The 14,849-nt window shown below is 43.6% G+C and overlaps 1 protein-coding gene and 1 long non-coding RNA gene across 4 annotated transcripts in view; one reads left to right on the top strand and one right to left on the bottom strand.

The window, feature by feature from the left end:
- The window catches only part of ATP10A (ATPase phospholipid transporting 10A (putative)), a 177,028-nt gene that overhangs the window by 105,277 nt on the left and 56,902 nt on the right, over positions 1-14,849 (top strand). The window lies entirely within an intron of this gene.
- On the bottom strand, positions 7,303-11,987 carry LOC109258142 (uncharacterized). Its single transcript, XR_002076204.2, has 3 exons — positions 11,874-11,987; positions 11,273-11,388; positions 7,303-7,516 (listed from the first exon to the last, which is right to left on the bottom strand). It is a non-coding gene; the product is annotated as an uncharacterized LOC109258142 (long non-coding RNA).

Below are 14,849 nucleotides of genomic sequence, written 5' to 3'. Positions count from 1 at the left end.
AGCACACGCTCCTGTTACCAGATAGTGAGGATTGGAAATAGTTGCATTTCAGCAAGGGTGCAGCACTGGGTGTCCCTCACATCATGTGTGGCCATGGCAGTGCTACATTTGGGCTTAATTAGTATGACAACTTATCACTTTTAGGGATCTGGCCAAGATGCAGAGAGAACTAAGCCCTCACCATGTCTTTACTTTCTGCCTTCCTTGTGTGAGGAGCAGCCAGAGTGGAGGCAGGGAGGCAGTATTGAGGATTGGGGCCTTGTCCTTCAGAGGATGGCAGTAGCTAGGTTGTGCAGAGGAGGAAACAGGAGGTTCTGAAAGACTGATTCATTGCTCACAGATTTATTAAGCACTTATGTGTGCCAGGCCTTGTAATTAAAACAAAAAAATCCCTTCTCTCAAGGAAGCACTGGCTAAGTAATTTGATCTGTTGAGTGCAGCAGAGCTGGATTCACAGTGAAGCCTGCCTCAAACAGGAGAGAAGGAATAGTCCCAGCCTCCCAGACTGCCCTTACTTGGTGAGGGTGGAGAGGATGCCTGGCCATGTACTTATGGATGCTGCCCGCTCCATTCCTTCTGAGAATTTCTAGGAGAAAAACTCAGTAGTAGTACAGGAGAGCAGAACTGGGAAAGCTGACTTAATACTGTGCCCTTTAGTTAATACAAAGAAGAAATAAAGCTGTGAAGTGGTATTCAACTTTTTGCTTTCTCAGTTTCCCAACCTGCTGTGGTGGTGGCTGGCTCTTCTCACCCCCTCTTGCTGGCTAAGAGGAAACCCCTATTTTCAGAGGGGACAGGGCCTTGCAAGGGCTTGACAAAAATGATGCAGGTGGACAGTTGGGGGTCTGAGGAGGAGGAGCCTGGGCAGGCATGGTCCCGCTTGAAGTTAGAGACTGGTGGCAGAGCAGTGTGGAGACCAGGCTTTGGTCCTACACTTGCTAGCTTGTGACCTAGGAGTCATATGACTTCTATGGTCCTCAGTTTCAACATCTGCAAAATGGGAACAGTGTTAGAGGCCTTTCTTTCCTGCCAGGCCCACAGTCAGTGGGGGTAGCCATTCTTATCACCAGCGTTTCTCCTGCCCCAGATACTGTCCTTGAAGGGCTTCTGGAGGGAGGGAGGGAGCAGCTCCTTTGGGCCTCATTACAGGGAGAAGCATTCACCTCTCTGTGCAGAAGGGCCTGATAGTAAACACAATAGAGCTGTTGCAAGTGGGAGGCTTGCCTTGAGCTCTGAGTCCACAGAATAATGGAGAGGCCTGGAGAGTTTAAGTGTTAGTTGAGAATTGTCCACTCTTCTGGAAAAGAGGAGGCTGCATTATTGACCCCTTGCCTCGGGCTGTGGGAGTCACTGCCTGCCCGTGCCCAAGAGCAGGGCAGCTTTAATACTGCTGTAAGAGCAAGTTCTCCACTGGCAGAGTGCTGGCCTGTGGGATGTGGAATGCCAGGTCTGTAGCTTTAACCTGAGCCCCCCCTGGTATAAAACCAAAGGAACACATACAACAGAAGCAACACTTTGGGGGGCTGCTACTTGCCTTAATCGCAGGGGCAGGACTTTGTACTTTTAAAGGAAAGTTGCGATTTTTTGCAGGAATTCTTTGGTCACATATTGCAGTTATTGGCAGGTATTCCACAGAAGAGGGGAAGATATTGACTTGATGTGCCAGTGGCTGTTAGAAAAATCTGTACCTGCAGCCCAGGAGCCTGGGCTACAGTGCTGAGCTCAGCAGACACGTGCCCCATAGTGCTAGCACCAACTTCATTATGAGGGCCCATGTGGCCACCAGGGCTCTTCAGAGATGCTCTGTCTCAAGCTGAAGGACTGTTATAAAAGCCAAGCTTTCAAAGGGAAAATAATCCAGAAGCAAGCCTTAATTTATGTCCAGTGTTTTTCCTGCCTCCTCTTAAGTGTTTACTAGGCACACTGCAGAATTACCCTCTGCAATTGGCAGGCTGGAGCCCTTAGCTCTTGGCCCCCTTGAATTTGAGGGAAGAGCCTATACAATTTGTACTATCACAGATGGAACCCTCCATGGTGATAACCCTTGTGTTTTAGGGAAGTAAGTTAAAGATGGCTGAGATCACCAGGAAGGGAGCATCCTCAGTCCTAGAAACCCATATTGCATCATAGATCTTTGAATAACTATTTACACATAATTCTTTGGTTTTCTAGGTCCTTTTTTCAAAGGGTGGTAAGTTTAGCACCACCATTGCTGTCACCTAAGGCTATTGAGAAATGCAGAGGTCTCAGGTCCCACCCAGACCAACAGAGATAGGATCTGAATTTTGACTTGGTCCCTGTGGGATTTATATTTGAAAAGCCCCTTCCAAGTTTGAGAAGCCATGCAGTGCAGGATTTACACCTGGGTATAAATACTTACTTTTCTATAATTATTTCCTCTGTTTTCCAGACATGAATGGGATAATAATCAGTCTTTATGTTCTTCTTGCCCTCTTAATAGAAGCTGATATTTCCATAATATACTAATTAAGACACTTCTTTTTTTTTTTTTTTTTGAAAAATCACAAACATTGATCACCTACAAAAGATGTGCTTTTGAAAACCTCAATAAAATAAAATTAAGTGATATTCTTTCATAGATGTAATTTCAGGGCTGTTTTATTTGCATTACCGTTAGGTTGATTCATGTGGGAGGAGCCTGTGCTAGCTGGCTCTGATCTGTGTAGTAGTTAATTATGAACAGTGCTTCCTGGAGTGAATCCTTTTACAGCAGGTGCTGTGTCCCAGACTTCATTGAACTGGCAGCATGGTCCCACCAGCTTTCCCTAATGAGGATCACTGTCATCTGGCCTCCTAATGAAGTCCCTCTGCCCCCCTACCACGAAATGCTATTCCACATCTGAACTGTTTTGCTTCATACTGTTGGCTGGCCATTCATTGTCTGCCCTCCCTGACTCTGAAATTATTTCAGTCCACCACCTTGCAGAGTGGACACACTTTTAAGAGACACTAGCATTTTGGAATATCATCGATGCATGTCCCAGACCTCCTTTGCTTGGTATCCCAGGTTTCTGTCTAGGTGTGAACTTGGGCAACGCTGAGGATTTCCTTTGCTCCTGGAGTCTGGCCTCCTTTCAAGTACTGCCTGGTTTTTAAAATTCCAGACACCACACCCTGTCCTTCAAGGCCTCCAGAAATCTTGCAACACAAGATTAAAATATATAACAATTGTTCTTTGTTTTTAAAGTTTAAAATGTAAGGGTAAGCTGCAGGCATACCATCCACTCATGCATCTCACATGAGTGTGCATGTGTGTGTGTATAGATAGATACATCAAGATACATGTGCAGTTTTCCCATGGGGAGGTGTCTGCCCAAGAATCTTGATTTTTACCAGTTAGGTCAGCTGATACTCAGGAGGCAGAAATCACGAAAGGTGAACCCACTTACAGAAACTGTTCTTCCAAACCTCTGCCTGTTTCATATCTTAGGGCCTTGAGGCTATTTTGGGAAGAGGCCTTAGTTAGGAATCTTGGGGTATCGTGAAAGGGTAAGAGACCCTAAAAGGTTGTTGAGTATTGTATTAAGTTCTCCAGAGAAACAGAGTCATTAAGAGAAATCGATAGGTAGATGTCTCTGTGTCTGTCTCTCCATGTCAATGTCTGTGTGCCATTATCTATAATAAATTTCTCTGTGTGTGTGTGTGTGTGTGTGTGTGTGTGTGTGTGTGTGTATGTATATATATATATACATATACACATATACATATGTGTATATGTATATATATGTATATATATATAGAGAGAGAGAGAGAGAGGGAGAGAGAGAGAGAGAGGGAGGGAGAGAGAGAGAGAGAGATACAGATATTTATGTATGTGGAGATCTATATGTCTAGAGAGAGATTTGTTATAGAAATTGGCTCATGTGATTTGGAAGGTGAGAAGTCTCATCTGCCATCTGCAAGCTGGAGATCCCAGAAAGCTGGTGGTGTAATTCAGTCTGAGACTGAAAGCCTGAGATCCAGAGGAACCAATGATGTAATCTCAGTCTGAGGGCAGAAGACGATGAGATAAGATATCCTAGCTCAGTCAGTGAGGCTGAAAAAAAGGGGGGTGAATGTCTCCTTTCTCCATCTTTGGGTCTATTCAGGTCCCCAGTGGATTGGATGATACGTACCCATGTTGGGGAGGACCATCTACTATTTGATTCCACTGATTTAAATGCTAATCTCATCTGGGAACACCCACACAGACATACCTGGGAACAGAGTTTAATGGAGGGGAGGAGAGGTGGTGGGGAATGGAATCATGGTGAACAGTTTCAGGGGGCAGTGAAGCTGGGCAGAGAGCAGGGAGACCAGCCATGACATGGCCATGGGACCTTGGCCATGTCACTCCTCTCAAAGCCCAGGCTTGTTCCCTATCTGGAAATGGACATTGTTGACCCTTGAGGTCTCAGAGACTCTCCTGTCCCCACTCTGTGGCTGCCTTTTATGGGAAAGGGCAAGGACATAGCATTAGTGTGGAGTGCCGGGGCAGCAGCTGCACCCTCTTGTGACAGCATCCAGCCACAGTGCCCACCTGTGCACATACAGTATGCCACGTCTCAGGCAAACCAAAACCTGACAGGTTTTTCTTCTGTCACTGTTCCCATTTTACAACTAAAAATGCAGCATCCAGGACACAGGGAAGTGAAATCTGCTTCTCAGATGAGATGCAATGCAGTAAGTGCTGGCCTCAGGTTTTCAGCTTAAGCCTGCTCTCATCTGCCTCATTATACTGCAGGAGAGGTGCAGCTTTAGAACAGAGAAAGACAGACTTGGGCAGGGAACATTTAAATTAGACATGGAGATAGACTGTCCTGCATTATTAAGACAATTATGTGTCCTGGGGCACCTGGGTCGCTAGTTGGTTAAGCGTCCAACTCTTCATTTCAGCTCAGGTCATGATCTCACAGTCATGAGATCAAGTCCCATGTGGGGCTCTGAGCTGACAGTCCAGAGCCTGCTTGGGATTCTTTCTCTCTCCCTCTCTCTCTGCCCCTCTCCCACTTATGCTTTCTCTCTCTCTTAAAATAAATAAATAAACATTAAAAAAAAAAAAAGACAATTATGTGTCCTAACCTCACGTGGGAGAGGGCAGGGAGACAGAATTCCCTGCAACAGGGGCCTCAGCTTGGGGAAGAAGTTCCTGGCTTTGCTGCATTGTCATCAGCAAGCAGCTGTGCAATGAGGGATGTGCCCATTAGCAGAAGGAGGGGCTGGGATGATATTTAACACAAAGGGTCCTGGTGGCCTAGAGGGTTTATGCTTCAGTTTGGGTGCCTCCTTAGGCTGGACTCTCCACAAGTGACTCATCCCACAGGACCACCGTCATCCCTATTTTACGTGTGGGAATCAGAATTTCAGCAAGATGCAGCAATTTGCTGGCAGGCACAAGGGAGACCTCAATTTTCTGTTTGGCATTGTCTGACTTTGCCCATACCTTTTGTCCTCCCAGTGAGGTTACCAGTTCCAAGACTTGTTCATCCACCCTAATTGGTAACCAGTGCCCAAGCACACATATCTTCCCTGCAATGTATGCTTTTTTACTTCCTTGTTAATTAAGTTCTGTGCATTAGATTGAACCATTACTGGTTTTGTGGGTCAAATTACTACTAAACTAATACTTTAGGTATCTTGTAAAATATTTGATAGAAAAGAAACATTACAAGATGGGATTTAAAATGAGTATCAATAGAAGTTCTGTTTTAACTTGTTTCTGCATGGTGGATCTTGTCGGAGGCCATCATGGGTAGAGTGCTAGTGTAAGCATTGGTGTCCACTTGTCACAGGTGGATTATACATGTATATAACAAAGGGAGTGATCAGAAGACTGCTTTTCCTCCCTGGAAAAGATGGATATTTGTCATAGTGCAGTGGGAGCCATAGAGAGACAAAGAGCCAGGGCACCCCTTTCTGTCTTCCTTTTATTCCTTACTTTTCCTCTGCTTTGATCTGGATGAACCAGGACAGTTGCCAAACAGCATGTAAGAGTGAACCTGACAGGGATTAGGTAAACCATACCACCACTGACTTTAAGTCCAGGAGACACGATGGTGACAGGATCCTCACTCCCAAAGTGCCACCTGCAATGGGGAGGGATATTACTGAAGAGGCTGGCCTGCAAACTTGAATGCCATGGGGCACAGTGGAAAAAACTGTGGTTTAAAGGACAACTAGACTGTCAGTAAAGGAAATCTATTTACTAACCCTAGAGCCTCTGCCAAATGGGCAGGAAACTACTGGAACTCTCTGGGTTGAAGGTGCCAGCAAGAGCCATTTTTTATATTGACTCTCCACCTTGATGAACCCAACAGGAGCAGATTCCAGGGACTCTCACTTGCTAGGGCCACCTCAGCATGCCCAGACCCCTAAGCTACATCAACTCCAGCTGTCTCCCTGAGGGGACTCCAGTACTACACAGCCTGGGCATCACTAGCCTGCACCCACTTCAGCTCCAGCCACTGAGTCAAGGGTGCCCTGATACAGTGAGCTCAGGGACCCCTTCTGGCAGGTGCCCAACCCAGCCATCCTGCTAAGATGCAGTCCCAGTATGTTGTGCTCCAGCACCCCCCCACCCCCCACAGCTGCTCCAGTTCCAGCCAGCCTGCCATAACAGCCCAGTTTGGCATGCCGCGGGACACCCCTGGCATGTGCTCACTCTAGCCCCAGCTGTCTTGCCACACTGGCTTCTATGTAACATGCACTGAGACCACTCCTTGGCCTGCATCTGATACAGCCATCCCATAAAAGAAACCTTGGTGTGGCCTGGGACCATCTTGTCCTGCACCTGCTCCAGCTCCATCTGGCCTGCAGAAGCTGCCAGACACACACAGTTTACACATGGTCTTTGGTTACCAGTGTGGAGAGGAGTTGGGGGCAAGTGAAATAGACAAAGGGGATTAAGAGGTACACACTTCCAGTTATAAACAAATATGCCATGAGGATGTAATACACAGCACTGTAAATATAGACAATAATATTGTAATAACTTTTTGTGGTAACAGACGTAGACTTAAAGTGGGGGTCATTTTATAATGTACAAAAATAATCATATCACTATGATGTACACCTGAAACTAATAAGATATTGTTTGTTGACTATACTTCAATAAAAAAAAAAAAAAATACAGGAGCAGGGATGGTCTTACGCCATCACCAAAGTGTTAACATTCAGCACATAAAAGAATAATGAGCATAGAGTATTAAAAATAAACAATTTACAAAAGAAAATACATGGGATTTTGGGTGGCTTCATTGAGACGAAGAAATGAAATTTCTTATCGCTTTGCTTTAACAAAGCAGTAAATTTTATTATTCTAAGTTAGAGACTCCATCAATCCAAATGCAAATCAAAGGAAAAGATGGGCTTTCCAGGCCCCAAATTATTGTTGCCATCTACAATTATAGTTCACTTTGCTTCAACAGATGATCATTCTTTGCCTTTCTTCTTCCCGGTATTGACAAACAGTATTTAAAAAGACTAACATCATATTCTAGATGCCACCTTGGTTAACCTGAATGGCAAACAGAACTTGTATTTTTTTTTTCTTTTTAATATAATTTATTGTCAAATTGGTTTCCATACAACACCTAGTTCTCATCCCAACAAGTGCCCTCCTCAATGCCCATCACCCACTTTCCCCTCTCCCCCACCCCCCATCAACCCTCAGTTTGTTCTTAATATTTAAGAAGAACTTGTATTTTTTATTAATGAATTTTAAAGACTTTAAATCTCATTTTTTACACAAATTGGAATCTTCTTCTTAATAGCTTCTGACATCTCCGAGCTTAAAAGTGGAGCCATGGGGCACCTGGGTGGCGCAGTCGGTTAAGCGTCTGACTTCAGCCAGGTCACGATCTCGCGGTCCGTGATTTCGAGCCCCGCGTCAGGCTCTGGGCTGATGGCTCGGAGCCTGGAGCCTGTTTCCGATTCTGTGTCTCCCTCTCTCTCTGCCCCTCCCCCGTTCATGCTCTGTCTCTCTCTGTCCCAAAAATAAATAAAAAACGTTGAAAAAAAAAATTAAAAAAAAAAAAAAATGGAGCCAGTAATCTGGCAAGAATTTGATCAACTGTAAATCACTCATTGATTGTTTGTTGCCTCTTTTCTTGTTCTTTCTAGAGGAACAAAACTGATACTCTGTTTTAAATTGTAAAAGAAAAATTGTGATAAAGCTTAGTAAACAGAAAGAAAAAAATAAAAGAAAAAAATTTAAAAAATAAAAGAAAGTTACCAGAAATTCCACCATCCAGAGATAACTACTCTAAATGTTTGGCAGTATCTCCTTTCTGGTATTTCTCATGCCCTAATATATGCTGCCCTATTTTTAGGCATTTGAGCATTACACGTCACTTAAAATACTGCACCATGTCTATGTACATAAAGAAATGTATACATGCTGCCCTATTTTTAGGCATTCGAGCCTTACATGTCACTTAAAATACTGCACCATGTCTCTGGATTTGAAAGAAGCATTCATTAGAATTATAAAGAGGTTTTTTTTTTAATTTTATTTATTTATGTTGATGGGTGGGGGCATATATGAGTGCGTGTGTGCTTAAGGGAGGGGCAGAGAGAGAGGGAGAATCTCAAACAGCTGGGCAAGCTGTCAGCACAGATCCCAATGCTGGGCTTTAAACTCATGAGCCGCCATGAGATCATGGAGCCGAAATCCAGAGTCGGATGCTTAACTGACTGAGCAACCCAGGCACTCCAGAATTATCAAGAATTAATTGCATTTCCTTTTTTGCTTTCTGAGCAAATTTAGCAAACCATGACGGTTTCTGAGTTTTACCTTAGTATTTTATCCTAGATTTGTTTGCTTATAGCACTGAACCAAGCATTGTTAATTTTCATCTCCTAAATGTGTCTACCCATTCTTCTGCATCGCTGTAGCCACAGGCTTTCACCAGCACCTAGCTAGAATGCTAGGTTTCTCTTTTAATAGTGATCACTCTTGACCTCATTTCATTTTCAAGTGAGCCCCCTTGTTTTCTGTTCTTCCTTACTAAGCCCATTAAAGGAGGTGTTTTGGGTTTGTTTTGTTTTGTTTTGTTTTGTTTTTTACTGGCACCTCAAACACAATTCATACAAAATCGAACTTTTGATCTTCCCCCTAAGAGTATTTCATCACAATTTTCCACATTTCAGCTTTGGTCCCTTCATCCTTCAGGTTATTCTTGCCAAAATCCCTGACTCCCATCTTCTTCCTATTTCACTTATGACTGTAAGCAAGTCTTTTTTCTACCTCCTGGACCAAGCCACCATCATCTTTTGCTTGAGTTACTGTAGTAGCCCCATACTAAATACCCTCCTTGCTTCTACCCTTCCCTACCTTCCCTTACTCCAACCCAGCCTCTGCCCCTCCCCCACCCAGTCTCCTCTTCAAGCCTCCATGGCTCAAACCCAGCACTCTGGGCCTTTGAATTTTGCTACCATTTAAACTAAAATTTGAACATCACTATTAACATATTTATCCTGATGGACATATATAAAAAACTGTATTCACCAACTATAGTCTTTTCAAGGGCACTCACAACATTTAAAACTATGGATCATATTCTGAGCCATAAAGCAAGTAATAAATTTCAAAATAAATAATTTGAAGCCTAGGATTACATTTTTTTTTTTTTTTATCAAGAAAGGACTTTTGTTTGCTTTGTCCAGTATTTGAAGCTTCTAGCAATCCAGAATTGCTTTAATCCAATTTCAGGGGTTGAGATTTTTCTGGGCCACTCAATTGACTTTAAGCTGGGTGGCAGTTTCTACAAAGGCTCACTTTTCCAGTTCACTCTTTCTTTGGGTTTCAGTTCTTCATGGTCCCATAAAAAGGCATAGCTGTTTATCAGGCCCTTTTGTTGGTAAGTTCAATGGGAAGCAGAATAATAACCTATCAAAGATGTCTGTGTCTTAATTCCTTGAACCTGAGAATGGATAGTGTTATATGACAAAGGGAAATTAAGATTGCAAATATAATTAAGGTGGTTAATCAGCTGTCTTTGAGGTAGAGAGATTATTCCTAATTATCCTGAATTATTAGAGGTGAGTTTAGTGTCATCACAGGGGGCCTTCTAAGTGAAAGAGGGAGGCAGGAGAAAGAGTACACAGTGATGGAGTGTGAGAAGAACTTGGTTTCACTACTGCTGACTTGAAAATGGAAGGAAGCCATGAGTCAAGGAATATGGGCAGCTTCTGGAAGCTGTAAAAAGCATGGCAATGGATTTTCTCCTGAAACCTCCAGAAGAAACACTGCCCTGCTGAAGCTTTGTTTTTAGCTCAGTGATACCTGTTGTTTTTAGCTCAGTGATACCTGTTTCCATCCTTTGACCTCCAGAACTGTAACATGTTACAGTGTATTGTTTTGAGCTACCAAGTTTGTGGTAACTTGTTATGGCAGCAATAGGAAAGTATTTCAGGTTCTTTTTTTTTTTTATGTTTATTTATTTGTGAGAGAGACACAGAGTGTGAGTGGGGGAGGGGCAGAGAGAGAGGGAGACACAGAATCTAAAGCAAGCTCCAGGCTCTGAGCTGTCAGCACAGAGCCTGACATGAGGCTCAAACTCACAAACCGTGAGATCATGACCTGGGCCAAAGTCAGACACTTAACCAACTGAGCTAACCAGGTGCCCTATATTTCAGGTTCTAAACTCCAACATTCATTCCTCTAGTTATGCTGTTTCTCAACTACCTCTTTAAGAAACTCCTATACAAGAAAAGAGGCCCCAAAGACCAATCTCAAATCCCTGGACTTTTTGTCTTCACTAGATCTTGGTTTGACTATTCTTCACCTTCTTGTAAAATCTCTGGTACAAATCGCTGGTACCTTTGGGCATGTGTTTTTAATATTTCCCTAATGTTTCTTTTTCCCTTCAGCTTGATGTTTGGTCCCAATTGCCTAGTCCTTAATAATGGAGAATTTTCCTTTTGAATCTGATGACTGAGCTAGTCTGGTTGTGCTTCAGAATTCACAATCCTGCTGCCATTTTGGTCTCAGACTCATTCCCAAGTTAGTGCAAGAGTTTCTTCACTGACTTGTTTTTTAAGTCCTCCATCCTGATTTTACTCTAACACTAGAATTATGACTTTTTTCCTACATGGGTACCATTGGGACCTGACCTCAGAGGCCACTTCATTGTAGATGTCTCTCGTTCTTTCTGTGCCGCCTAGTGAGAAGAGAGCACCTTATCTCCAGCTAGGATATCTGTCCAGTGATCCCCAAAACTTGACAGGTTTATACCCACAGCCCTGTCTTTGCTCACTCCTTCATACCCACCTGTAGTGATGGAAGAGGGAGAAGTTCATGGCTGTGAAGCAGACAGGTTGACTTGTAACCTGGCAGTGCAAATTAACTCAGCAGCATTGCTGTAGACATGTTTCATACAGTGGCACCTTGTTGGATTAAGTACAGATTCTTTACAGAGGGCTATTTTAAAATATAGCTCTCATTTAGGTTTTGAAGTTGGTTTCTATAAAACAACTCGTGTTGCTTTCTGTCTGCATAGCCTGTCCTTATATACTCAACACATTTGATAAAAGAAAAAGCAGGGCTCTGCTGGCAATCACAGCCCATGAAGGCAGCACAACGGAAGGAAAAGCTTTTGATTTTGACAATTTAGGCTCAAACCCAGCACTCTGGGCCTTTGAATTTTGCTACCATTTAAACTAAAGCTTGGAGACTTTTTGACTATGAAACAGCAAGGAGGCAAAGGAACAAAGGATGAAAAGGCAGGGAAACTAAGGGCGGGGTTGCTCCTGCGTTTTCAAGTCTGAGTCAACAGGGCAAGGCTGGCTTTCTATTTTCAAACAAAGAGAGGTCCACCTGATCCTTGTTCTTAGGACAGGAAAATTTGCAATTAGAAAAAGAAGGCACCCACCTAGATACCCCTTGATCAGTTTTTCTATGAGCTGTCAAAGGCTTTGAGCTTCCAAAGCCTCCTGTAAGGCCGGCTAAAGCCCTTATGCCCCTCCCATGGTCCTGACCAGCTTGGTTTCCCTGGAGATAACTGTGGCATCAGGAAGGAGTGTGGCCCTCACATAAACCATCAGGACTGGACTACATGCCATCCAGTGCCTTGCTGCGGCTGCAGCACCAACATATTTAAGCATTTGTATATTTAGGACACATTAGATAATACAGTCACAGCTATTGCAACTGTAAATTAAATAGTTATTTAAATGTGTTTTCTGATCATTTGTATTTGGGCATAAACTCCCAGTGAGACAAAAGTTTACTTTGATTTAAGGCTCCTTACATGTTTGATGTCTTCTGCAACCAGTACCAGAATGCCTACAATTTCATTCAGGTTTTGACTGATTGATTGATTGATTGATTGAGTACTGACTATGTGTCAGGGGACACCTGGGTGAACAAGGCAGACTATTTCCTATTTCAGGTTAACTATGAGAAAATACTGATTTGATAATACAGTCTTTGCAGTGAATAAGTAAATTTTCATTTATTTGTTCATTTGCTCATGCAGTATTGGTCTATTTGCCCTTTGAATTCCCACAGCACTAAAAGTCATATGGTAAATACAAATTGGATTAAAAATGCAAAACAGAGGCACCTGGGTGGCTCAGTCGGTTGAGTATCCGACTCTCAATTTCAGCTCAGGTCATGATCTCATGGTTCATGGGATTGAGCCCTACCTCGGGCTCTGCATTGACAGCGTAGGGCTTGCTTGGGATTCTCTCTCTTCCTCTCTCTCTCTGCCCCTCCCCCACTCTCGCTTTCTCACAAAATAAATAAATAAACTTAAAAAATGCGAAACAAAAGAGTTGGAGTGATTATTCCATTAATTTATGTTAAAATGCTTTGCCTAAATTCAGATATTGTTCACCCTTTGTTAATAAATAAGCAGATAGAGACTGAAGAAATTCTTTTATATTGCTACTAAGTGAAATGCACTTGCACCAAAGAGGGACTATGCTTCTGAAACACAGAGAAACCCCACAGCCCCGTTGACAATCCTATTTGCCTCAGCATCAGGTGAGTAGCACCTGGTAGGCAGAGGTTCTAGGCCCCAAGAGCCTAGCATGGAGCTCTAAGTCTATTTGGAAGCTTGTGGTACATGAGATCCTTGCAGAATAAATACCTGTCACCCCTGGACCATGTGTGCACCAGGCTCTGTCTTGGCCTCAAGGGAATAGAGCTCCTGTCCTCAGGGAACCTGAGGTTTAGTAAAGCATGGATGAAGCCAGCTTCATCCAGGCACATGTACCTGGAGCCCATTCAAGCTCAAAGCAGTGGCACCTGCCTATCCTACCTAGGGTAGTGGGCTGTCACATCTTGAAATGCAGGAGGCAGTTAGCTAGGTAGAGTAGTGTGGGAGGGCAAGGGAAGCCATGCAGAAAGGTCTGGGCCTCTCCAGAACATCCCAAGTGACAGGAATAGGAGTTGGGAGGGGCAGCAGCTGACCTGGAGCAGAGTCTGGTCACTGCATTAGGATGCGGATTTCGTCCTGTAAGGCAGCAGCTGGTGTAGGGTGATCAGCCTTTGAAGGCTGATGTGGGGTGGTGATATTGAAGCTGGAGGAAGAGGGGAAACCCCAAGTCCCTTGTGACTGGAGGCATCCTGACACGTGACACAAAGGGCATTTTCTGGACAGGGTCCCAGATGCAGAGGACAGAAGGAGCCATGTGTGTTTTCTCTGTCTTGTTGGTCATTTCTGGGCTCTGTGCATTCTCGTACCAGACTTCGCTGTGACCTTGTCCTCCAGAGACCAAGACACAGCCTTACTCTGAAATCTCTATGTGGAGAGCTCGTGGGGCCTTTGGAAACATATGCTTATCTCGTTTTCAAAACAGTATAAACTGGTTCATTTCACTTCTCTTAAGATAAAAAATAATGGTGTCTACTTTAATGGATTATAGATGTCCTTTTAGACATTATGGCTTTTGTTTTAGGATAGAGGAAGTGTCCTTTGGCTTTTACTAAATAGTTATTAGTAATTCACTTAACACAAATGTGAAATACAAGAATGGTAGCAGAATCTTCCCTGTGAATCAGGTATTCACTCAGTGAACAGTCTGGGCACTGCTAAGTTAGACATCGTGCCTCTTCCATGTGGTTGGATCGGGGACACAGTACTTGCGTAGATACCTGTTCTACCTGGAGGGGGTACCTCTGAGGGGGAGGTAGGTGCTGGGGGTCTGAAGGAGGGACCATCTGCTGGAGTGGCTTGGCTCATAAGGCTCTTGGCAGTATCTAACAAAAATGCAAGTTCAAGGACAGAGCTCTCCTGTGTTACTGCCCTGCCTCTTCCTTTTCATCTGATAAGATCAAATCACTTTGTCCAGAGAAGCTGCAGAGATATTTGGAGTATAGCAACAGAAAGTATGAGTGTAGTACTTGTTTGGACACGTCTGCTCTGCAGTGGGTGTTGTCATCAACTACACTTGGCCCAAGATACTTGGCGTGCTGTGGTGGTGCTATAGAGGGCCAGCAACTTCAGCTTGAGGGCTGACCAGTGTGAGAGCATCTCATAGGTAACAATGCATCTGCAGCACCTCCCAGTACTGAGCCTGTCACAAGCATAAGGTTGAATTAGAATCACCTGTGCATTCTGTGGAATTGTGCATTCATATGGCTCCAGAGACTTCAGAGATCCAAGTCCAAATGCTCTCTATTCACTTGGTAAAAATCTCACATTGTTTAAGCTGAAGAACTAGGACTAAATCCCAGATCTGATTTTTGGGTAAACTCTGCTAACTCTACATCCACAGGCGTTGCTGAAGATGAGAAGGGGGTGGATATTGACAGTCAGACCAGGATATATTTAATTGAAGCATGTTTTTAAAAACATTAAAACTTAGAGACATATTTAAATATTTTTGAAATTTTCTGTAGA

Source organism: Panthera pardus, unplaced genomic scaffold (assembly GCF_024362965.1).
Source record: "Panthera pardus isolate Hobbes unplaced genomic scaffold, ASM2436296v1 HiC_scaffold_24, whole genome shotgun sequence".
NCBI lineage: Eukaryota > Metazoa > Chordata > Mammalia > Carnivora > Felidae > Panthera > Panthera pardus.
Note: the sequence above shows the minus strand (reverse complement) of the source record. Positions and strands in the feature narration are given on the sequence as shown.